This window comes from Protopterus annectens, chromosome 1.part0 (assembly GCF_019279795.1).
Source record: "Protopterus annectens isolate FY-2018-M chromosome 1.part0, PAN1.0, whole genome shotgun sequence".
In the NCBI taxonomy this organism is placed as follows: domain Eukaryota; kingdom Metazoa; phylum Chordata; order Ceratodontiformes; family Protopteridae; genus Protopterus; species Protopterus annectens.
The window spans coordinates 1,213,338,671-1,213,362,467 of NC_056725.1; the positions used below are offsets into that span (position 1 = coordinate 1,213,338,671).

Consider the following 23,797-nt stretch of genomic DNA (forward strand, 5'->3'; position numbering starts at 1 on the left):
CAAAATTGCAGGGGTGGTTTCATTTTTAATGAATGCCTTCTCAAGGAACGTAAGCTTCAAAGGAAAAGAAGTTTACTGTTGCTCATGCTAAGTCTGTTTTCAATGAGCAACTGTTTTGTTTAGCAAATGTCTGACAGTGTTTGTGCTGTTGAATTTAAAAGCAGTATTAGTAGCACAACAGGCAGCATAAATTGCATTTGGTGAAGAAGGTTGTGGATTCTTTTCACACACCATGCAGATGGATTGCTGACCCTGCAGTGCAATTTAAGAGGGGGTGGGGTGGGGGGTTGTACTCCTTTGGATGAGATGTTAGACCAAGGCCCCATCTGTCTGCATTAATGGTAGGTGCTGTGAGATTTTTTTTACATCCACCTGCACTACTGAAAAGATTAGAGGGAAGTTCCTCAAAGCCCTGAACAAATCAGAATCACAATTATTGGCCAAGTATGCGCACATACAAGTAATTTGACTCTGGTTTCAATGACTCTCCATGTATGAATTAGACAAAGACATACATACAACTATTAAGAAAAAGCCAAAAAATGTAAATATACATATACATATACATACAAGGCGCAAAGTGCAACTCAGTGCAAAAAATACTGAAATAAACTCTGAAAGAAACAAGTATTAACAATAATCAGTGGCTTGGGAAAAAAAAATACCCCAGCCTAATAAGCTGAGTTAACCATTTATGAACATGATGCCTGTGAAAAAAAACTGTTCTTATATCTGCTTGTTTTGGTGTGTAGTAATCTATAACTCCTAGCCAAAGGTAACAGCTCAAAAAGATGGTGGCCTGGATGTGAAGGGTCAGTGATAATTTTACCTGCCCTTTTCATGACTCTGGAATAGTACAGGTCCTGTAAGGAGGGCAAACTAGCACCAATGATATTTTTGGCAGACTTGACTATTCAATGTAACCTACTTTTATCGTGATTAGACAGAGATCCAAACCTCACTGTTATGGATGAGCTGAGAACAGACTCAATGACTGCTGCATAGAACTGAATCAACAGTTCCTGTGGGAGGTTGAACTTCCTCAGCTGTCATAGAAAGTACATTCACTGTTGTGCCTTTTTTATGATGGACCCTACATCAGTCTCCCACTTCAAGTTCCGTGAGATTATAGATCCCAAAAACTTGAAGGATTCCACAACTGACACAACAGTATTAAATTTAAAGAGTGGGAATAATATTGTAGTATCACTCCTAAAGTCCACTTTCATCTCTACAGTTTTAAGAGTGTTCAGCTCTAAATTATAATGATTACACCAAAGGACCAACTGCTCAACCTCTGATCTGTATGCAGACTCATCACCATTCCTGATGAGCGTGATGATAGTTGCATCATCTGCGTATTTAATAAGTTTGACAGAGGGTACCTTAGAGGTGCAGTCATTAGTGTAGAGAGAGAATAGCAGTGGGGAGAGCACACATCTCTGGGGGGCACCTGTACTGATTTGTAATAGCTAGATGTAAATTTCTCCAGTTTCACCTGCAGTTTCCTATTGGTCAGAAAATTGGTGATCCATTTCCCCCACTAGTATAAATACCATCAAAGGTCTCTCCCCCCTGAAAAGGTGCTACTAGCCTAGTGGGACTAACCTGATCAACAAAGGATATTTAAATTAAATTCATATCTGTGCCTTCATTTCAAAAGTAAAGAAGAAAGCAGTGTGCACATTGACAGATCTGAGCAGTGTTTATGGTAAGTGGGGGGGTACAAGCAATGGAACACTAGAATGGCTGCGGGAGAGGGGGTTGATCCATTCACCTGCCTAGGGTCCCATTTGACCATGATATGACTCTGCAGGTGGAATCTAGTTCTCCATTTTGTCTGGATAAGGAATTGTACAAACTGGGTGTGGGACATGAGAAGCTGCAGCTCCCTGCTCTGTAGGTAGTCGAGAAAGATGCAAAGACAAGGCATTGGAAGTAGGAAAAGCCCCATGGGAGAATACCACATGAGGAGCCCCATGGGAGAATACCACATGAGGAGCCCCATGAGAGAATACCACATGAGGAGCCCCATGGGAGAATACCACATGAGGAGCCCCATGGGAGAATACCACATGAGGAGCCCCATGGGAGAATACCACATGAGGAGGTGAGATAAAATAGGGGGATCTAACTAGAAAAGAGCACGAACATGGTAGAGAGGGGTATAAGTCAACTTATCATATAGAGTAAGCCACTCCAACTCATGCAAAATGGCACAGGGATTGGTGCCACAGACTGTTCCCAGGGCAAATCTTGCAGCCCTCTTATATAAAATGCAGAGTTTAACAGTGTCTTTCAGCTTGATATTAAACAGAAAACAGCTGCTGTAAAAGAAGCAAGGGGAGAAGAAAAGTATCGATCATAGCAGTTTTAGAGGTGAGCGAGGAGAACTTTGAGATAATATATTTTTTTTATTTTTTTATTCATTTTTCATTTGTTTACCAAAATAGTCCAGCTGGAATGTCATGCATGCCTTTTTACTGCAGAGGTCCATGGAGAAAAGCTCCATACATATAACAGATCATAGGAAACAAGCATACAGTACAAACATAGTAGTACAATATATAGTCTCAGCTGTGACTGAGTCTTTTTCATAGATGATATCTTCTCAGAGAATGGCATTACCTGAGCAAGTACAAAGCCCAGAGCACAGATGAGGGTTTGATTTCCAGTGACATTGTATCAGGACTGCAAACGTCTCTCAATAATGCATAGCATAGCTTTGATTATCAAGATATTGAAGATTTGGTAGCTCTGTGAGGTCCATTTTTTTCACGTAAGAAAGGAACCTCGCCATGCAGTGGCCACTGTAGTAGGGGACTATCCTTCTTAAGACTGGCAATTTATAAAATAAATCCCATATAAGTAACAAATATGGTAAAAAAAAAGAGAGTTCCAGGGCCTGCACCTTCCATCAGAGCATGAGATCTGATAGATATGAAGAAGTAGAGGCAGGGAACTTCACAGCTTGTGAACTGCTCTTACGGTAACTAGATAACCAGTATTCACAGAAAGGCCATGAATGGTAAAATGGCACAGCAAAAAGCTATGATTTTGTGTCAAAGGTCTAGGAGAGAGAGATTAAGCAGTATCTCTCCAACAATTATTCTTTGCTTGCACTTTTAGGTGATCTGTGAAATAATGTCGTTCACAGGACGATTAAGGATTTTGCAATTATAACTTTTGCCTAATATTTTTAATAAAAAATTCTGTAGAACTATGGTTCAAAGATTGTTAAATAAAGGTAAGGTGCCATGTCTGTGAAGGGGCACAATGATGTCTGCCTTCCACAAATCAATGTCTCCCTGATGGACCAGATGATTAGCATTGAGATCAGGTTATGTGATCTCATGTTGTTTTTAAGTATTGCAGAGGTAGAATGTCATCTGCCAGTGATAAAGACTTATGCTTCTGATGTTTTCTAATAAGTAAAGGAGGATCTCTACACTCATTGTAGCTTCAGTGACAGGCTGCACCATGGAAGTAGATTACATGATGGTATGGAGGAGGCTGGACATCCTATGTATCCAGGAGACAAGATGGAAGGGCAGTACAGCAAAGCCTCTTAGCTTGAGATCCAAAGTCTAATAGAAGGATGCCAGACTAGAAATGGTGTGGGTATTGTGGTGAGGAAAAGGCTTCAAAAGACAGTGAGGGATGTTATTGGAATTAGTGATAGACTCATGGCAATCAGACTCCAGTGTAGTGACAGGGCAGTATTCATAATCTCAGCCTATACCCCACAGCAGGGTTGTGATAGTGAGGAAAAGAGTGCATTCAGACAGCAGTTGCAGGGCATACTAGATAAAGCAGGACAGCATAAAATGGTGCTCTTATTGGGCGACCTGAAAGTACATATCAGAACAGACAGGACAGGGCATGAGTATTGCCTGGGGCCACATGGGTGGGGCAACAGGAATAAAGAAGGAGAAGTCATTCTAGTCTGCCTGACAAATGGCTTGATGGTGACCAACACATGGTTCAAAAAGAGAGGCAGTCACAAGATCACATTCAAGAGTGGTCAGCATACAACTCAGGTAGACTTCCTCCTAGTAAGGAAAAAGCAATGGAGTAGAAACAGCGATTGCAAAGTCATCCCTAGCGAAACAGTTGGCCCACACCATAAACTATTGATTTCTACAATCACATACAACCTATGGTGAGAGAACACAATAAGGTCAACTGAGACTAGGCTGAAGTCCTGGAAGTTGACTAAAGAGAAAGCACAACAGTTCAAGTTATTACACAGGGCTTTTGCTCCTCAGGGAGAAGAGGAAATAGGTTAAGTTGAAGAAGAAGAATGGCAACCGATGTCTTAAAACAGCATGTGTGAGGACTACAGAACAGATATACGGCTGAGCCAGATATGGAAATAAAGTACATAAGGAAAGCTGTGCTGGAATGCAGGAGTCCAGGAAGTGAAAGAAAAAAAGGAGTGCAAGGAAAAGGGGAGGTAGAAAAGACAGATCAGGCTACGAAGGAATACCATTTGACTAGCAAAGAGGATAAGAGAAGAGTTGCAATAGCAAAAAACAAGCCAACAGAGACACTACCAGTCTCTGGAAAGTGACTTAGTAGATGGCATAAAGAAACTCTATCAGGTTGCATGACAAAGACCGAAAGACAAAGAAGATAGTCGGACACCCTTCACAAGGGATGCTGGCAACCTGCTTACTAGTCCACAGGACATCAAAATCAGATGAAAAGAGTACTTTCAGCAGCGTCTGAATGAAGAAAACCCCACAGAAGCTGTGCTTCTCCAGATACAACCTACAATGAAAGAAGAGGAGGAGCCAATCCTAGAAGAACGAAGAACAACACTAAGGAAAATAAGGTCAATAAAAGCAGTAGGGTCAGATGAGGTGACAGCAGGTGTGATCACAATGTTGGGTGAGACAGAGAAGAAATGGCTCCTGAGGGTACTCATAGCAGTATGGAGAGAAAGGTGTATCCCGGATGACTGGAGAATATGCATACTAGTGCCAGTGTACAAGAACTAAGGGGACATTCACAAATGAGGGCAGTACAGAGTTATCAAACTCCTGTCACACTGCATGAAAGTTCTGGAGAGGGTGATTGATAAATAAATATGCAGAACAGTAGAAAGTAAGATGGGCATACCTCTCAACTGTCCAGATTTTTGCAGAGTGTCCAGATTTTTGCCTCATATTTTTGGTCTGTTCCTGATAAAATGTATGGTTTTCTGGCAAATCATTGAGGTTTGAAGTCGCTAAGTAATACTAAATAAGAACGTACATTTGAGTTTCAGACTTCACAGCCTTCAGAAAATACATAATAATGCAAAACATGTTATTCTTGCAACTTTGTAAGCTTATAGGAGCAATATTTAAAATCTGTCCCTATTTTGGGGCCTATATCCCTCCATTATTTTTGGCTTTGCCCTGATTTCTTGCACTGAGAAGTTGAGAGGTATGAAGATGGGAGATGAGCAGTTTGGATTCATATCAGGATGCAGCACAACTGACCATATGTTTGCAGTGAGACAGATAGCTGAGGATAACATACACATGAGGAAAGAGTCCAACTGGGCAGACCTAGACTTGGAGAATGCATATAAAAGGGTCACAAGAAAGCTGATTTGGAAAGCTCTGTGGTGGTTTGAAGTCCCAGAAACATTGGCAGAATTAGTACAAACTATGCATAAAGACTCAGTGACACAAGTGCGAACAGTGTCAGGTCTCACATAGGGGTTCCCAGTGGGAGTCAGTGTGCATCAGGGTTCAGCTCTGAGCCCTCTACTGCTCAGAGTGGTGAGGGACTACACTAGCAAACAGGTTGGAGGGGACAGGTCAACAAAGTTGTGGTATGCAGATGATGTGGCATTACAAGCAGATTCTCAGAAAGAACTTCAGCAAAAGATAGAGGAATGGAATGCAAAACAGAAGGCACATGGGATGAATCTGAGTACAGATAAACAGTGTAATGGCAGCAAATGGGGGCAATCAGAAAAATCTGAGAATTGAGATCGAAAGGAACATAGTGGAAACGGTTAACAGCTACAAGTGTCTGAGAGGGGTGTTTGAGGAGAAAGGAAGTCTGAATGAGGACATCAAAGCTAGATTCGGAGGGGCTGCTAAAACGTAAGGTGTACAAAAACAGTGGTGTGACCAGTACTACTGTATAATACAGAAATCTAGGTTGCAAAGGCAGAGCTGTTTGGGAAGCTAAAGGTGATGGAGATAAAGTGCTTGAGCTGGGCAGTAGGATGCACACTGAGGGACAGATGAGGAAATGAGAACATCAGAGAAGAAGCCTAATTGGTAGCTCTAATTGCAGAGAAGGTCAAGCAGAACAGATTATGGTAGTTCATGCAGTTGTGCAGAAGACAATATGGTGAAGAAGATTTGGGATAGACAAGAAGTAAGCAAGAGGAAATAAGGGCATCCAGTAAATAGGGTAGATGGATTATGTAAGGGAAGACCTGCGACAATCAGACATGACTTTCAAAGAAGTAGGAGAGTGGCACTGAATCGAGACAGAGTTGACAAAAGTTGATATGGCATCCCAATCCCAAACAGAAAAGTGGAAAAAGGGGGTTGATGATGGTGATCATACAGGATAAATTTTTGTCATGCAAACCAGAGGTAAGATATGTGCTTGGAATAATTCTTCATCATGTGTAATGTTAGTTCAGTGACAGCACGATTCAAGAAGTCATAGAACTGTGAGGCTAGCTCATATGCATTAGCCTGTTGAGATACCACGCCTAAACTGTTTAGGGCACTGGAAATGCAAAGACTGCTGTGTACAGCAGCGCTTCCTTTTGCTGAATAGAAGCAGGGATTTCTCTTTGTTTCTTGCCTCTTTAATTACACTGAGTCTTTAGAGCATTGTTTTCAGGTATGACCTAGGGAAAAGTTTGATTGAATTATTTATTCATGAAATAGCCTTGCTCTTGTAAAACCTGGCATACAAATGTCATTAAAATATTATACCAATGCTGTTGGAAAACAGCAAAGACTAGTTTCCCTGCTTTATGTATTGGGTGAGTAGAGATGTCATGATGGATAATGTATTTCTGGCAACTGACTACGAATCAGACCGTTTGGTCTTTGTGTTGGTTCCGGTACCAGAACATAGGAAGATGATCATTGAATGACTCAGTCCTTATATTAACATTTGTGATGTCACTGGGGCTGGAATGAAGTACCCAAGCAAGAGAAATTTAAATGTTAATGGCCGTGTCTGCCCTAGTAGTAGCTGAAATAAGTTGGCAAGACCATAGTATAACTGAACTTTGATGTAAATGAAGTAATTATCCACAGACTTCCAATCAGTACTGAAGTTCCTCAAGCTGATAAACCAGGTTTGATGTTTTGTACCAACAAATTAAATGTTTCATCTGCAGGCCCTTTGGCAGAACAGCAGTATATAGATGCATGCAGTTATTAATTGCCTACATGAATTGATTTTAAGTGTGACAAGGATGGATTCATGCTAGCAGATGGAAGGGAGTTGCTCATAAAAAAGATGCAGGATAAAGAGTTTAAAAAAACTATGACCATAATTCTTGCACTTTTGTGAGATTTGTCACATCTGTAAATACCATATACAAAATAAATTATTTTTGAATCAATTATAAATGGTCTGAGTCATGTTTCTGTATTTGCTAGTATAGCTAGTGAGTAGATGGCTCTCATGAATGGAATGTGTGTTTTATTATAAACACTGTATGCACTGACATATGCAGTTTTGCGATCTTTAGACTGTTGACAGAAAGGTTATTTGTGATTACCTTATAATAAATTTCTTGCTGAGTCCCCACAATTTGGATGTATATCATCACATATACAGTGACTATTATTTCTGGACATTTAGGCAGGCATTCCTGTAATTATAAAATGGCCAGTGGCTCAGCAGATAACCCACTTATGTACTAGAAGTTCAGAGGGGGTGTGTAGATTAATTCTCCAGTACGTGCAACACTCCTGTATGCTGTCCCTCCCATGAGGCATTACACTGAGGTCACAGTTGCCCATGTTGGTGGTAGCTCAGGAAGATGTACTTATTGAAAAGAATAGGTGAGTTTTTATTTACAATATGCCATATTTACAAAATCAAAAACCAACTTAAAGCACAACCACGGACCAGTGTAAATATAAAAAAATAGTCAAAAAATTATTAACACTGAACAGTGGATAATCTTTTGAGGGATATCAAAGATTTGGAGGCATTTGTTACAAATGATTTATTGTTCATAAGTAAATCATATAAGTTTGATAACATTATTGAGAAAGTCAGGCATGAATCTAAGATTAATTCTAACAGTAAATGTAAGAAATTGTTGTGAGATATGGAAGATTATGAAACAGAGAATGTATACCTGTTAAATAACAGGTTGGGCAAAAATATTTTGGATACTGGTTTGAGGAATGGTGATTTTTTTTTCCAATAACTGGGATTTTTCAGGTGGGTTATACTGACAACATTGTCATTCCTGAAACTAATGAATTTTTGAACACTAACGATTTTTTGGAATCCCTCCCCCAAGATGATTAGCACTGTTAGCGCAATGCAACAATTTTATGAACATGTTTGATCCCAGAGGGATCAGAATATGTCCCAGAGGAACATATCAAAGGGGAGAACTTATTGAGCAGTGATGGTATTAAAAATAATATAGTTTTGTAAAAGGTTTTAAGATTTATAATTATAGTAGCTTAGTAGTTGACACAATTTATGCCAGTTTATTTAGTAAGGGGTTTACTTTTGACCAGCCAGGGATATTTATTTGGTAGATTTATGTATTGCATTCAAATTTTTTGTTAGGAAAATGAATCTATAATTAACATTATAAAGAGGGAGAAGACAGGGTGGGAGGTTGAAAAAAAAGTGTTATTAACCCCCCTGTCAACCCTGTTTTAAATAATTTGGAAATGTCATGTGAAGCAGAGCTCAGGAATTTATTTGGTATGAACTGTAGGAAAAAGTATTACAATCTGACAAAACGAGAAATGGACTTATTAAATCATTTAAAGAATGATATAACAATTAGACTTATGAAACTGGATTGGAGTAGTACTAGTGGAGAGCATGTTATATAATCAGAAAATATTTTAATTATTATTGGACACTACACTTATATTGTTGTTTCACATATGAAAGTGGGACTTGCTTTTAAAGCAATAAACATTATTTTATATGATCTTTTAATGTCAGGTGGTCAAGACCTATCAAAAGAGGAATATATTTATATGGTTGTTCAAAAAACAGTTATATTCTCTTTTTTTTTGTATCCCTAAGGTACATAAAATACAAATGACCCATCACTGAGACCTGTGGTAGTCTCTGACGGTTCCAAAACAGAACCTATGGCCAAATATATTGATTTTAAGTTGAAATTGTTTTTTAATGGCAAAACATATATTTTAAAGGATTCTTGGAATTATTTGGAATTAATTTGTAGCATTGAGTTTGAGGTAGATACATTACTAGTTACTATTGATGTGAAAGATCTGTTTTCAACTATACCACATGACAGTGGTCTGGTTTACACAATCACTTGTTTCTTTTAAAAATTTAACTGATAGAGAAGCTGGAAATATTACTTGAATGATGAAACTTGTTCTTCACAATAACATCTTAGTTTTGAAGGAGAGACTTTCAAACAATTCAAGGGAGTAGCAATGGGTGCAGCTTCAGCACTAGTATATGCTATCACATGGATTTGGGTAAAACATGTAGTATTTGAATCTGATGTTACTGATAACATTACATTTTATTCTAGATTTCTGGAAGATATTTTTCTTATTTGGAAAACTTTTTGGATAGTTCAAATCAATTTGTATAACCTATTAATACAGCCGGTGAGTTTTTAACATTTACTTATAGTTGAAATAAAGTAAGTATTCATTGCTTTGACATTGAATTATATAAGAATATGAAATAGAAAATGTATGAATCCACAATTCACCGTAAATCCACATTTTCTAATTATTATTTAATATATAACAGTCATTCCCCTTTAGACAAAAATATGGATTAGTCAAAGGACAGATGGTGAGTTTTTTCCCAGATGATTTAGTATTATGAAAGATTTTTAAAAGAGGTAGATTTTTTGAAAAATATGATCTCATGTTGTCAGTTTTCATAGTATCCTCAACTGTTGGTTTGGATCCAATCCTTGGATCTGTCTCAGCTGTTACTGTAGCTCGTGGCCACCGAAAAGCTCTCAATTCACTCCTTTGTCCATAATGCACCAATCCCTAACCTCACTCAGATCTAGTTTTCCACTTTCACGAAAATACATGATCAATTTGAGTTCTCGCGTTTTTGCTTGCAATAAGTGTTTTTCTTTCTTTTCATAGTTTATTATAATATTCGCTTAGTATTACTCCCTTACCTTTACACTGTGTATAATTCGTATTACCATTGTTGGTAACTATTTCTTTTTCTGTATGTTACACAGGCGTGTAGTCTTTAATGCCACGGCTGGTATTTTTTTCTCTCTTTCTCTCTACTTCTAAAAAAAAAAAAAGTCAGACAAAGGACCTTCCAGCTTTAAAAAATCCCATAAGTGTGGACATAAATTGCCCCTTTCAGTTGCCCATACTTTGTGCATTTACCATTTGGGCCTGAACCATCTACAAACAGATTGTGTGATATGTAAAAATGTTAACCCTACAGCTTTAGAGGATAAAAAAGAACAGATTAATCTGTAAAGGGTTGCTTCCATCATCATTTGGTGAAGCTGTTTCTGGGGCTCAATCCCCCAATGCAAAATTCAAGGAGTGTTTGACCAAAACTCCAAAGTCTTCCACTTCATCAGTTCCAACTTCAGAGTTGCCTAAACAGAAGTTACTGTTAGATCCAAAGCCAGTTCTGATCTAGCTTCCATTAGATCCTACCAAGAAATCCATAGATCCAAGCTACTCAGATCTGAAGATCTTACCTAGAACAAGGTATTCACCTTCCTTGGACCCAGTACATTTAAGGGACCCTTCTCCCATCTTGGACAGATACCGATCTAGGTCACCATCCCTTGCCTCATCTCATTCTTCCAGGAGTTTGACTGTAGAAGGTGTGGACAGAATGATGAGGAGATTTCTCTCAGCACAGATAAAGATGGGTGTTCTTCTGGCTCCTACAACCTCTGATCAGACAGCCCATCCATCTACCACACCACCTTTAGCTGCTCCTTTTCTGATCCGACCAGTGGTTTCAGAGTCCTTGGATCTGAACTTTCCAGTCCATCTGGCTTGGATCCAAAGATTCCTTTATCTTTGGATCTGAAACTTACTCTGAGTGCACCAGCTTTGACATCTTCAGATCCAGATGACTCTAGGAGTTGAACCTGCCTTGTTGGGTCTGAGGCATTGGAGTCAACTAAGAGGTTTTCAGAGCTGCCTCTTAGAGCCTCAGCATTGAACAGCTTGGTTCCAACTTCTGCCTCAGGGACGTTGCTGTCAGGGCAAAAGGAGGCAATGGTTCAGAAGTATGCCTTCTCAGAGCCATTGTCTTCCTTCTCCATAGAGTGATCTGCATTTGAGGTAGTCAAGAGAGTGCTTTCTGCTCTGACAGGAGAGTTGGATCCAACCCCTTGGATCTTCCATCTGGTTCCCAGATGTCTCTGCACTTAGAGCCGTGTCATTCTACTCCACAGGGACAGTCAGCCCAAAGTCTCCAGATCCCCCAGCAGGGTGTTATGATCTCTTCCAACAATTCACAAGTTCCTAGGAAGAGAAAGTGCAAATGCACTTAGATTCTCCACAAGAGTCAATCACTGAGGATACTGATTTCAATGAAGGAGAAGGGTTCCCATAATCCCCTCCAGAAGATGTCTTATTTGGAGACATTCTTGAGGTCCTTAAACAGAAAGGTGGTTGGTCTTTCAGCAACCCTTCACCAGAGGAATCAGTATTTCTGGAAGCCTTTGGAGCTGGCCTGTCTACCTCCTGGGCTAAGCCACCCACCGATGTGCTCACTGATTTGGTATCTAGGTGGGCATGTAAGGAACCTGATTCAGTTGAGCCAATCCCTAAGAGACCAGATTGGATTTTAGCTCCACCTATTGGGAAGGAATCTTGGAGTAAGGTGGTGCCCGTGGATGCTATGGTTGTGGCAGCAACCAACAAGAAGGAACTTGCTAAGCAGAGTTCCTCTGTCCATCCCACTAACAGGGAGTCCAGGGCAACGGACAGATTTGGGAAGCATGTGTATGCTTCAATGATCTTTGTCCTCAGATCACTAAATTATTTGGTACATTTTACCAGACTACAAAAGACTTGATCAAGGAACTTTCAAAATCCCTTCAGGGATCATTCCTGCCGATGCTCAATCTAGTGTGGCCTCTCAGCTGACTACCCTCCAATCCATTTCTAATTTATCCATGAGGCTTATCTTGCATGCAGCTGAAGGTGCCACAAGAGCAGTGGGTTCAGGTATTTCCATTAGGAGGCATGCCTGGATGTGCTTATGTGATTTTGCGTAGCCTTTCAAGTCCTTATTCATCAATGCCCCCTTTGATGGCAGTTCGTTGTGTGGGCCAAAAGTGAAATACACACTCTCCAGGTATGAAAAAGATGGAAAGACCCTCTCTGCAGTGGGCATGTTTTTCGACCCCTCAAACACATTTTTCTAGGAATCAATGATGTGGGCAAAAAATGTGGTTCTGAAAGCCCCAGGGTCCTTTCCAGGACACATGTGGAGATATCTCAAAGTCAAAGTCAATGTCAAAGTAAACTTTATTGTCATTCAGATCAACAAATGCAGTGTATGACTGGATGAAATTTCATTGCTTCAGACTCATGTGCATTAAAAACAGTTTTCACAAGAGGGTGAAGGAAGCATATAATGGAAGAAATTCTAGACAGTACAGATATAAATACACACATAGATTACTTACCCACCACCATTTATAAGATAGGATAGCAGCATAGCATAATTCACAATTCCCGTACTTGTGCAAGTAATAATTTAGTTCAGATTGCATAACTTAGATAAACATGATAATTTAATTCTATGACACTTAAGGCAGTCATATTGCACTTATGATGTTCTCATGAACTGAGGGAGTGTTGACATTTTAAGGTTAGTTGTTAGCAGTTCCACTAGGGGCAGAGGGAAACCTCAAATGGATGATAATATCCATGCAGCAGAGGAGGTCTGCAGAACCAAGGGTCCAGAGAGTTTTCTCTGATAGACCCTATCAGCCCTTCTGTAATGAGGCCCAACTATCCCCCTTTGGAGGCAATCGGGGGTCAACTATTCCTGCACCAGAGAGCCTGGCTAGATATAAAAAGATATACTTGGGTGCAGAGGATTATTTCCAGAGGTTATAAAATTCCCTTTTCTTTTCCACCTCCATCTGTATGCAAAATTCCCAATGTTCAACCCGGTTAGTGGAAAGCATCAGCACTAGAAATACAAAAGCTGCTAGAAAAAGAGTCATCCAAGAGGTCCCACCAGACCACAGAGAATCCAGAACTTACTCAAGATTCTCTTTAGTGTGAAAGAAAACGTGACTGGAGACCTATTTTGAATCTCAGTGACTTGAACAAAGCAGTTTGATGCACAAAGTTACGGACTGTCACAGTTCAGTCCATTCTGCCTTTTTTAAGTAAGGATGACTGGATGTGCTCAATAGACCTTCAGGGTGTGTACTATCTCATAAAATTAACAAACAATCCAGAAGGTATTTACACTTCTGGCTTGGAGCTAATCACTACCAATTCAGAGCTCTGGCCTTTGACCTCACCACAGCCCCCAGGATGTTCACCAAATGCATGGCAGTGGTAGCAGCTAACTTCATACTGCATGGATTCTGAGTGTTTCCATATCTAGATGAGTGATTCATCACTACCTCAACCAGGAATCTACTAATAAGAGCAAGTGTCAGGTAAATCCAGACTTGTTCTCATCTGGGGATAACCATAAATTACAACAAGTCTCTGTTACAACCCACTCAAACCTTGGAATTAATAGCAGCAGTGTTCAACATGGTGTCAGTGACTGCTTCTCTTCCTCTCTCAAGAGTGCAGACTATCAGATCTCAGGTCAGGAAAATAATTTGCAGTACCAAAATTTCAGCTCAGTTAATTCTGCAAACATTGGGGTTAGTGTCAGCAGCCATTATTTTAGTTGCTCTAGCAAGATTTCATATGAGAATTCTTCAATGAATGCTAGCCACTCAGTGGTTCATTCTTTATCAACACATGTCAGCCCAAATAAGAATCACTCAGGCATGCAAGATTCAGTCAGATCCAGTTCTACAAGGCCATCCTTTCATTCTTCTTCAGCCCAAGGCTGTAGTGATCATGGATGCTTCCAAGACAGGGTGGTTGTGGGACATTTTCTTGGAAAGACAGTCCAAGGCACTTGGTCCCCAGAGAGATCAATACTCATATCAATGTCTTGGAAATGAGAGTGGTGCTCTTAGAGTTGCAGGTCTTGCAATATTCTCTCCATTTTGGGACAACTGAGATTTAGACAGACAATGTGTCAGTAGTCTGGTGCATCAACAAACAAGGGGAAATCAGGTCTTACGCCTTGTGTAAAGAAACCCTCAGAGTGTGGCAATGGGCAATATCTTCCAATCGCTTTCTGAAAGCAATGCACATTCTGGGGAAGTCCAGCGTGATAGCAGACAAATTGAGCAGGTCCATCCTACAACCTCACGAGTGGTCTCTCAACATGCAAGTGCTTTTCTCTAAACAACAAATGCAGCAGCTTCTTTGCCTTGATCCCTCCACCAGGGGAATCATAAAGGGATGCTCTACTCCATAATTCCCCCCTCCCCCCAGTCTCCAATATGCTTAATCACCAACTCCTCTAATTCCAAAATTTCTACAGAAAGCTGTCTGTTTGAAGAGAAAGTCATCCTCATTGCACCTTACTAGCCACAGCAAATTTGGTTCCCCTTCCTTTGGCCTCGTGTACTTTACCCACCTTGGATTCTGGATTCAATTCCAGTCACATGATTCATCCAGATATCTCAAACCACAAGCTAACAGCAAGATTTCTCCAATTCTGCTAATAACTAGACAACTGATATTCTCTTCCCCCATCTGCCATATACATTTCTCTTCCCATAAACCTTCTACAAGAAAACTTACACAAGTAAATGGAGAGGGTTTGTTTACTGGGCGCAACAAAAACACACTGACTCCTTCTCAGCTCCTGTACAAAGTATACTTGAATTTTTGGCAACAATTTATAATGAGGAACCCAGCTTTTCAACTATTAAAGTTCATTTAGCAGTGATCTCTAATTTTCATATTGGATTTGAGAATTCTTCTGTGGCTTTGTCTAAATTTTGTAAAGCTTTTTTGAGAGACACACTCCTGCTGAGACCCTCCTCCCCCAAATAAAGATCCTACTCTACCATGGGATTTGAATTTAGTACTGCAGGCCTTAATTCATTCTCCATTTGAACCAACAGCTAAATTTGATCTTAAGTTCCTGACCTGGAAAACTACCTTTCTAAGGGCCATTACCCCAGCTAGAAGAATTTCAGAACTTCAAGCACTGTCGTGTAAACCTCCCTACTTACTCTTTCTGAAAGGCAGAGTCACATTACATACCAATGCTTCTTTCCTTCCTTAGGTGGTGTCAGAATCCAGTATCAGTCAGTCCATTGATATGCCAGTTTTCTTTCCTAAATTTGCAAATAAAGGTGAATGAATATATGTTGCATTTATTAGATGTTCACAGACAATTAAGTTTTTACTCACACAGAACAAAACAAATTAGAAAGACAGATCAATTATTTGTGTCCTTTGCAGATGCTAAATTGGGAAAACCATTTGCAAAGGCAGTCTTAGCCAATGCCTGGCAGATTGCATATCATTTATGTGTGACAAGTTATGTCTAATGTTACCAAAACCATTAAGAGCCCATTCAGCTAGGTCCATGGCAACTTCTCCAGTGTTTCTGTCTAGAGCTTCCATGGACGACATATATGCAGCTGCAACCTGGGCCATTCCTCATACATTTATCATTCATTAGAAACTGCATCTGGTCTCAAGAGGAAGAGCAGCCTTTGGCTCACCTATGCTCAGGAATAACCTTCCACAGAGTCTACCTGGGATTTTAGGTAGCTGGGGACACTGTCCCAGCAGTTGAGGATAGAATGAAAACTGACATCATCAGATAAAAAAGTTATGCACTTACCATAATGTTCCATCTGTGTTGTCCATTTTCATTCTTCCTCAACTTCCCACACCCACCAACCCCCAACATTAGCCTTCTCACAATAAATTCCAGGAAGGACAAGAGATTTTAAGAACACCTTTGTCCTTCTGGTTGAGCCCAAGATATGGCTTCTTCTATTAGGATTAGTATAATAGTCCTTTATACCTTATGTAGAGCAACAAATGAGATCTGAGGGAGGTTAGGAATTGGTGCATTATGGGTAATGGAGTGACTCAAGAGCTTTTCAGTGGCCACAAGTATAGTAACGGCAGAGATGGATCTGAGGATCGGATCCAAACCCAACAATTGAGGAAGAGTGAAAATGGACAACACCGATGGAACGTTATGGTAAGTACAAAACGTTTTGTTTTATTTGAGAAAGGATATCTGGTGAAATTGTGTGAGGATGTATAGAGGGAAGCTTTATCTAAAATAGAAAGTAATCTTAAACCAATTTTAAATGGAGGAAAATTGAGAAATGACACTAATGATACTCCCACTATCAAATTTGATAAGGTAATGGTTTTAACCTTTAGTAATAGAAATAATAAAATCAAAGAAATTATGTTAAGAAGCTTGAAAATACAGGTTAATATACATAAACCATTAACGATGAAGTTAGGTAAGGAAACAAATTTTGTGTCTAAAAGGGGCATGAGCCTCAAAATATTTTGGAAGGGAGCATTAAGGATAATACTGAGAGAGGGAGTATGGAAATTTGTGGAGTTTGTACATGTTGCCCATATATTACTAATGGTGAAGAAATAAATATTGTTAATTATTCAAGGGACATTTATTGTAAAGGGAAGTATAATTGTAATATGGCAGGAATAATATATGTAACTTGTTGTCAGTCATGTCAGGCATTTTATTGTGTAATATGGAGAGATGCCTGAAATGTAGGATCTATGAACATCTCTATAGTATATGGAACGGTGATACTAATCATGCCCTTTTTAAACATTTGCTGTTATGTACTAATTTTAATACGTTTAAGTCTTTCATATTGGAAAAAGTATCTCCATCTTTAAAAAGGGGGGCCTGGCAACATATTTGGAGTATAAAGACTTAGGATGGCAGTTGGTACTGGGGGCAACTATCTCCTGGTTTGAATGACAACATCTCTATAACTATTGTATTGCGATTGCGAGATTTGAAATTGTAACTTGTTTTATTGGTGTATCATTTTGTTTTGTATTATTTATAAATTTCTATTATATGGTTTAGTATAAATTTGATGTGTACCTTTAAGGAAATTAATTAGTAATGCCGATTAGGGGAACACGTGAATATGTGGACTATATAAATTTAGAGAGTTTGGTATACTTGTTATTCTGATGAAGTCATGTAGTATGTAGGACAAAAGAGCTTAATATTAAAGTGTTTGGCATTTTCTTACTCTGGTGTGTTTGGTGTTAAAAATATTTGTGAATATTTACAAAAGCATATATTTGCTCCAGTTTATATATACATACACATATACCTATAGTCATCGCCATGCTTGAGGTCATTATATACATTTGGCATACCAAGTCCAGGATATGCCCAAAACAATGAATTGCAGAGGTAATTTACTACAGCAAATATAAATCCTTTCATAATACAAAGGAATTCGTTCATAGTAGCCCCTGAAAATTTGAAATTGTCCAAAATGACCTCCTTCAGGCTAACCAGAGATGAGGTGATGAGGAAGTTGTTTAAGTCTTTAAGAATGTCCTCACCTAACAATGCAAACAATAAATGAGGAGATATCCACAGTTTTGATTTTGCACCTATGACATATTTAAAACGGTCAGTGTGAAAAAAATTCTAAGTGTGCTCATTGACTATATGGGTCATACACAACTAAAATGTAAATCAAATAACAACATTCTAACCCACCTAAGGCAATAAATAACATAGAACTCTTCTGGGGGTGGTCTCTGCATCTGTCATATAAGGACCAAAATTGTCATTAAGCAATATCTCATAAACATGATGTTGACATTACATAGTAAGTCAGAAATAATCTAAGGCCTTCTGCAAACTGGCCTCATATTACAGTGCAGTATCTAATGTAAAATTAGAGAACATCTCCTGGGGATCTGGATGGAATAAACAATTACCCCCCACCACCACCACCACCACCAGTAACCTATGTAGAAAAGAAGGATGATCTATTCCATGACATGTTGCTCCAGAGTGGTGCTTAGTTACCAACACTAGAATGCACAAGCCGCTAGCTACCCACCTACATTCAGGAGGCCACTCCCAGAGCTGCACCATATGTCCGTCTCCTTGGTTCCTCCAAATATGTAACTTGCTGTATAAACAAAAAGCAAACACAGGAGTCTATGGAGATGTAATGGGCCAAAAGACAGGAGGAGCTCCCTGTAGTAAGATTCATAACCAGATCTTTCTCTTGAAATCATAACACTTTATATTAAAAAATGTAAATTCAAACAATAGGCAATAAACACCATAAGTATAGTAAAGTACATTATATATGAAACTGGTATGGCAGTACAAGGGCATAACAAAAGAGTCCAGTCCTAAATTGTATAATTGAAGCTATTCCACCATATCAATCACCTAGATGAATTCATCAAATAAACAAAAGAGGTACAGTTTTGTGCCCTAATGAGTAACACTCAAGATGAGTCAAATCATCTCCAACATATTGGCTTAAATAAGATATAATAAAAGTATCAAATCCCTGAAACAAAGTATAAATACATAGCTTGGAGATGATTAAACCAAAAAGGAGCCTATATTAATCCTCAGTAATGCTGTGTAATGCAGAACAAAGTACAGCAAGTTGGACAAAACCCACAAAAGGCACCCCAAAGCATGCAGTACTAAGGCACAGAGACAGACCATCACAGGCATTGTTAACATTTTGGAGTGTAACAAAATGACAGTGATTAAAGCAAGTATTAAAAAAAGCAAGGGCTAACTCCAGAGACCAAATGTGAATGGATTAAAAGCTGCTCTCGGGTAGGAAATGTAGCTGAGTATTACACACCACAAGTTATACAACTAAACTGCTTGTTTGTGGTTCACCAAATTATGTGAGTTAAACATTGTTAGCAGTAGCACAGAACTAACAACACCCAACACAAATCCTAGAAAATCAAAAACAAAATCCATCAAGGAGATGGGGCTGAAATAGCAGCAAGCAGGTACAAAAACATACAAAGCTACAGTCCTGACTATAAACGTGATGACTGTCTATTGTTAAAATCAAGCACAAAATATATAGTCTGCACTAAGTCTCAGGCAGCAGTATGTTAAGAAATTCTAGTCTCAAATATACATGGAAGCAGCCAAGTTGTAATTTGTACCACTAATTTAAAGATCTCCTGCCAACTAAATGAGCAATATAATTGGCACAGTCTCAAAATTTCAGAAATACACAATTCCAGATGTGACAGAGCTACAGGACACACCATATTCAGTTTATTTGTAATTATTAATAATTTAAATCAGTATGCTGTAGATAATGGTAGCTGATGTGTAGTCCCTGGTAAGAAACAGGAATTCTAGTAAAACAGAGATGCCAGAACAAGGAGCTCAGAAACAAAAAGCTGCTGACAAATTAACATTCCAAAACAGCAGTGGATAAATAAGCTACTAAGCCATTAAATAATTAACTGCATTTTGTTAGGCAAGGCAACCAGTCATCATTGCCTTGTCATGTTATTTCCTAAACATAGCTAATACCTACAGCCTGTGTTAAAACAACAAAAAGCTTGCAAGAGTTTATTAGTATTTACAGACAAATGCACAGTGGCACAGCGGCTAGTGTTGTCACCTCACAGCAAGAGGTTCCTAGGTTCAATTCTCAGCTAGGGGGACTTCTGTGTGGAGTCTGCATGTCCTCCTTGTGTTTGTGTGGGTTTCCTCCTGGTGTTCTGTTTTTCTCTCACATAACAAAGACATGCAGTAGGTGGATTGGACACTCTAAATTGACCATAGGATTGAATGAGTGTACGTGCAATTGCATTGTATGGAAGAACTACCATGGCAGGGCGAGCCACCTGGCAATGAAAACCTTGACTCTAGTTATTTGTCACCTTTGAAATGACACCCTGACTCCATGTGCAAAAATGGGAAAAAGCGGTGAGGATGGATGGCTTTATGCCTGTCTTTTGTACTTTATAGTCCTTCCAAAAAGGGACTTTACTAATGCTGGAGAAGGAAAATTACAATATTCTGACTAGCAACATTGTTGACATCTATGTTATTTGGTTAATTTTTTTGTTGCATCAAAGCAGTGTCCAGAAAGGTGGTTATTATTATTTTTTTGGTGGTACAAACTCATAGAGTTTGCTATGAAGGCTGTCCCAACAACACTACTGTGTTGGTCCTGAAAGTCTGCTATCTAGTTCTGTTTGCTTAAATGCTATGTAAAATGAGAATATTCCCCTCCATTTATAAGAAAATGATAACCAAATTAACTGTTATTTAATTACATTTTACTTTAATGTAATTGTATGGCCTTTCTTGATTTCTTGGTTAATAAAGCTGACACTTAATCCAGGCTCAGTTATTCTCGATGTATGAACATAATATAGTTTGAGTTTGCACCAGTAACCAAAATGGTCACCTCAGTGTGACTGCATGTATCATAAAGGAAACTTTTTTGCTTATATATACAAAAGTATTGGATATTCAGACCCTTTGAGAGTATGGGAATGTTATTTCACAGAGTACTACCCAATGATTCTGTAATTTTCTGGTAGACTTCAGCATTCACATGGGGAATAATGCAGGGAAGTTATGATGATCTACAGAAGACTTTGTCTTATACACATGAAGAGGTTGAGTATGCTTGGAGGGGTGGACCAAGGCTTTAAATATTAAAGTGGTAAGAATCTTTAGATGAAAGGGGGTTGGTGATTGCCATGACAATATTGAAAAGACCTGCTGGTGGACACCACTGCTTAAGGAAGCCATCAAGCTAAGAAGGGCCCTCAATGCAGTGCTATCAAGGGTCTCTGCATTTGTCTGATACTTGCCAACAAGCCATGAAGATAGCAGCTGAGGTAGTCACTAAAGTTAAAGACCTAGGATGGAAGAATTTGGGGGACTTTATGGAAAATGCTTCCAGATGTCCTCAAAAACATTCTGACAAACCATTCAGTGAGTCCAGAGAGGTGGTCGGACATTGCACAGGCTGTTCTCAGCAAGACTGGAGAGTCTCTGGCCACAACTAAGGTCATCATTAAAAGATTGAAAGAACACTTTGAGAAACTCCTGAATCTGGTTAACATGCCCTTGTCTAAGAAGATAATGCAAATCACTAGATAGGCTACATCCTTTTCCATAGATGAGGTCACAGAAGCAGTTAATCAGTTCTGCTCTGACAAGGTATTAGGCATAGATGAAATTTATGCACAAATGCTAATCACAATAGGTATTATGGGAGTGTAATTGTTAACATATCTTCTCAATATTACACTGAAGGCTAAGGCAGTACCTCTTCATTAAAAAATTGGGCAACTATCCTCTTTTCAGAAAGAAGGGCAGGAGTGTGTATATCACTTATTAAAGGAAAGCACTCCTTGGCCCCTGTAAAATGCTATGAGTGGGCATTGAAAACAAGATTTCATCCAACAGTCAAGTGTCTTATTCATGAGGATCAGTACTGTCAGTGTCAGTACCTTGTCAGTGCACAGATTCAGAAGGCATTATGGGAATTAGTTTTTTCCATCTGTAGTGACAACCAGAGAAAATTGATATAAAATGTTGGCACCTTTGCATAGTAACATTTGTTTGTTTAATTAGCAATATGTGTGCTTTGTGTGTCATAAAAAATGTGTGTACCCTTGTGTCCATCCTCTGTGAATGAGAATATGTGATAAAAGGAAAGGAATGGATGAAAGGGGTGAAATTTGTATTTGAAATGCAAAATGTAACCTTCTGCAGTTTCTCAGGAAGGATCTTGTTGCTTGTAATTAAGACACATAAGGCTGTGAGATCAGGAAAACCAAGGACCATAAAAATACAATCAGAATGTATTTCAAAGGGGCGGCTGACAAAAACTGTGAAAGGGAGCAGACATTTGTATGAGTTTCTTCTAGTATGTTAAAAAGGACTAAAATTATCTGATGTAATTACCTGTGATTTATGAGAAAACAGACAAGCCAGATATATATTTGTAGCTGAGATATGATAGTCTTCTCTTGAGAGATTTTGGTGACAAGTATAATGGTTTGCTTTTTGAATTCTGCCTTGTGTAATATTTTACTAACTTAGAACAGGTATTTCATCAGTGATAAACAATTAGAGCATTCTTTATCTGTAGATCAGATTTAACTTTAAATATTCTGTCTCTATAATTGATTATTTTTAATATTTACTGTGCATTGCAGGACCTCTGTATATTTAATGTGTATCAAGACAGTCTTTATTATTTAAGTAAAATTTTATTCACTTTTATGATTTTTTGGCTAGTATTTATTATCTATTTATGCATTATTTTTTGCTGTCTGAGAAAAGGATATACTTTTTAACACTGTATGCTGTCAATTATGTGTTATCCACCATGATTATCCAGAACTCTTGAGCATGCTGTCAGTGAGATAATTATTATAATTTATATTTATATTTGGATAAATCATGAATGGCAGTTAACTGATGCGTTTGTGCCTCTGGCTCTGTCTAGAGCAGAGTCAGTACTACCATGCCACAAAGTAAGCTGTGTAGAAATAAAAAATTCTGCAAGCCTTCCCTTAGAAATGTGTGTGTTTGTGTGTGTGTGTGTGTGTGTGTGTGTGTGTGTGTGTGTGTGTGTGTGTGTGTGTGTGTGTGTGTGTAGAACACTGGAAGGTAATGGGGTTCACAGAACATAGGAAGGGGCCTGAGGTATTAGAAAAAAAACTCAGCTCTGTAAGTTAACAGTGTATACTCACAGTCTGGATGAGGATGTTCAAAGTCAGTGCTCAGGATAGTACTGCATATTCTGTTTATGCTTTTAGCACCAGGTTGCATTTCATGAATTGGTTATTGAAAAAGAAGTTATGTCTTACCATAACGTTCCATCTGTATTGTTAATCCTCGTTCAGTCATTACGCATGGGTATTGGTTCCAACCTCGGGACTGAGCCGGCCATTTTCCAAGCTCACGTCAGCTTCAAACTCTTGAGCCAAACTCTTACCCACAATCCCCCTCTCCCTGTTACCTCAGATTGAGTTTGCAAGTCAAAGAAGGTAGAGGTTACCTCTGGTCAAATACCCTAAGAGAACCGGATGGTGAGATCCACTAGAAACCGCAGGAGGGGGAAGGAGGGAGGGTCATAATGACTGAACGAGGATCAACAATACAGATGGAATGTTATGGTAAGACATAAATTCTTTATCTGATATTGTTAATCCTCGTTCATTCCTTACGCATGGGACAGAGTCCCCATCTACCTCTATTCCTGGGAGGTTCTCATGGAAGGACATTCCTGAGCACCATAGAACCAAAAGATGCTCTTCCCCTGGAGGCCAAATCCAATTTGTTTGATTGATGAAGGTATGAGGTGTAGCCCAAGTTGCAGCTGCACAGACGTTGTGTAAAGAAGCTCTGGCATGGAAGGCAGCAGAAGTTGCCACCGACCTTTTTGAATGAGCTTTCATAGTAGTAGGCAACAAGATATTACATTGTGTGTAAATAA

General features: G+C 39.0%; 1 protein-coding gene across 1 annotated transcript in view; it reads left to right on the forward strand.

Moving 5' to 3' along the window:
- KLHL32 (kelch like family member 32) overlaps nucleotides 1-23,797 on the forward strand; it is an 826,279-nt gene that overhangs the window by 451,309 nt on the left and 351,173 nt on the right. The gene's annotated exons all lie outside the window — the stretch shown is intronic.